Consider the following 1,870-nt stretch of genomic DNA (forward strand, 5'->3'; position numbering starts at 1 on the left):
TGTTCTTTTGCACGATTATGTAAATGTACGCGTGTGTAACTTACATATCCCACATCACACAGGTCACATTGAAAACTATAAACAACACACTGTTGATTTACAATTGGTGGCTTTGTTTCTTTCACATTTAGCTCCCGTTCAATTTCCGGCAACCAAACACAGGCTGGACCACGGTGGTGCCTCAGGACCTGCTAAAGCGTTTCGAAGTGCTTAAGAAATCCAGAAACAAATTTGACCGATTTAGTGCACGAAATGCTTCTCATAAGAGCTTTAAAGCCTAATCTCAACGTGCAATCAGACTCCAAAGTATTTTTATAATCTTCGCACCTTTGTTAACCCTTTAAGCCCCGAGGGGTTCCCCATTGACGAGTAAAATCGTCTGGCGTTAGACAGAGTAAAATCTATAAGTGCCATTTGGCACTATCGGGGCTGAAAGGGTTAAATCTTCGCGCCAAAAATCGCTTTAAATACTGTAATTTGCATTATCTGATATAATTTTTCCTTCATAATGGAGTCTTGACTACTCCGACACGTCAGATTTTATCTTGTTTATCGTTCGTTTCTAAAGTATTATAATTATTATTATTATTATTATTATTATTATTATTATTATTATTGTTATTCTTGTTATTATTATTATTATTATTATTATTATTATTATTATTATTAGCATTTGGTTTGAGGAAAAATGGACAGCCGCTGAAGTCTAAAAACGATCCAATTTCCGCTGAGCTCGCAACTAAATTGTTTTGTTGCCACCTTTGTATAATGCCGCTTTTGTGACTTTTCTTACACAATCTGACTTCAACTGCTTCCTGAGTTAATTCGACGGAGTCTTACGCCATCCGAAGCCGCTAAATCTTCCACCCTCGCGCGGTTGCCTCTTCTTAGGCAAGGGAAAATGGTGGACAAGATGCGCCAATAACGTTGTTGGTAATTTTTGTTGCTTAGCCCGTAAATAAATGGATTGACACAAGTGGTCATAAAAGTCAGAAATATCGTGAATGTATGTAATGGTTCACCCACTTCCTTTTTTCCCATGATGATCAAGAGAAAGACGATTTGGTTGGGAAGGTAAAAAGCGATCAAAGTACAACTGGCAGCTGTCGCCATTCGAGTCAACTTTGCCTTCAGCCTGGCTTTGCTCTCCGCAGACGCAGTCGGAGAATAGGTGGTCTTTAAAGTCATGTGGATGTAGAGCCCAATCATGGCAAGGCATGGGATGACCATCTTTAAGACCACCTGAGCAGAGTACCAGGCAGTATTAAACGAGGATCCCCCTGAGTCAATTTTTGAGCAGCTGTTATCCCCAGATGGATTAAAGGAGAAGTCTATCACAGCTTTAAGCATGAGGAGAAACGACCACACCCACGACAGTGTAATATAGCCAAGGACCCTTTTACGGCTGAATGCGTGGTTGTATTGGTGAGGTCTCACAACTGCAAACCATCGCTCCGTCGTCAACACCAGGGATATATAAACTGAGAAACATATGAGCTGGAATAAGAGCGATCGGTTGTATATGAAGCGACAGAAGATTTCTCCCAATATGGCATTCTGTGGATAGAAAAACGCATCTCCGAGAATAAAAATTGGATTTATGATGATGTTGACTGCTGTCAGCACATCAGATATCGCCAGGAACATTATTAACACGTTGTATGACTTCTTTAGTAATTGTCTCTCCATCACGAACATCACGATGGTCAAAGTATTTCCAAAAATCGCCATCACGCAAATGATGCCGTAGCTGATTTGCTTTAAGCGATCCATTTTGTGCGCTTGAAAACCGTTTTGTTCATAGACCAGTCATTTTCTTTGTAATTTACAGAAAAATACTGATAGGCCTATTTTGAATTAACTCCGGTGT

At 39.9% G+C, this 1,870-nt stretch overlaps 1 long non-coding RNA gene across 2 annotated transcripts in view; it reads right to left on the reverse strand.

Annotated features, from left to right (window-relative positions):
- Positions 1 to 443: 443 nt before the first annotated feature.
- The window catches only part of LOC138050793 (uncharacterized), a 3,915-nt gene continuing 2,488 nt past the window's right edge, over positions 444 to 1,870 (reverse strand). Inside the window, exon 3 of one of the 2 annotated variants that reach the window (XR_011132701.1) lies at positions 444 to 1,557. This is a non-coding gene — a long non-coding RNA (uncharacterized lncRNA). Of the gene's footprint in view, positions 1,558 to 1,579 lie in introns of those variants that run through there. The other variant, XR_011132702.1, reaches the window with a different exon arrangement.

This window comes from Montipora capricornis, chromosome 6 (genome assembly GCF_036669925.1).
Source record: "Montipora capricornis isolate CH-2021 chromosome 6, ASM3666992v2, whole genome shotgun sequence".
Taxonomy (NCBI): Eukaryota; Metazoa; Cnidaria; class Anthozoa; order Scleractinia; family Acroporidae; genus Montipora; species Montipora capricornis.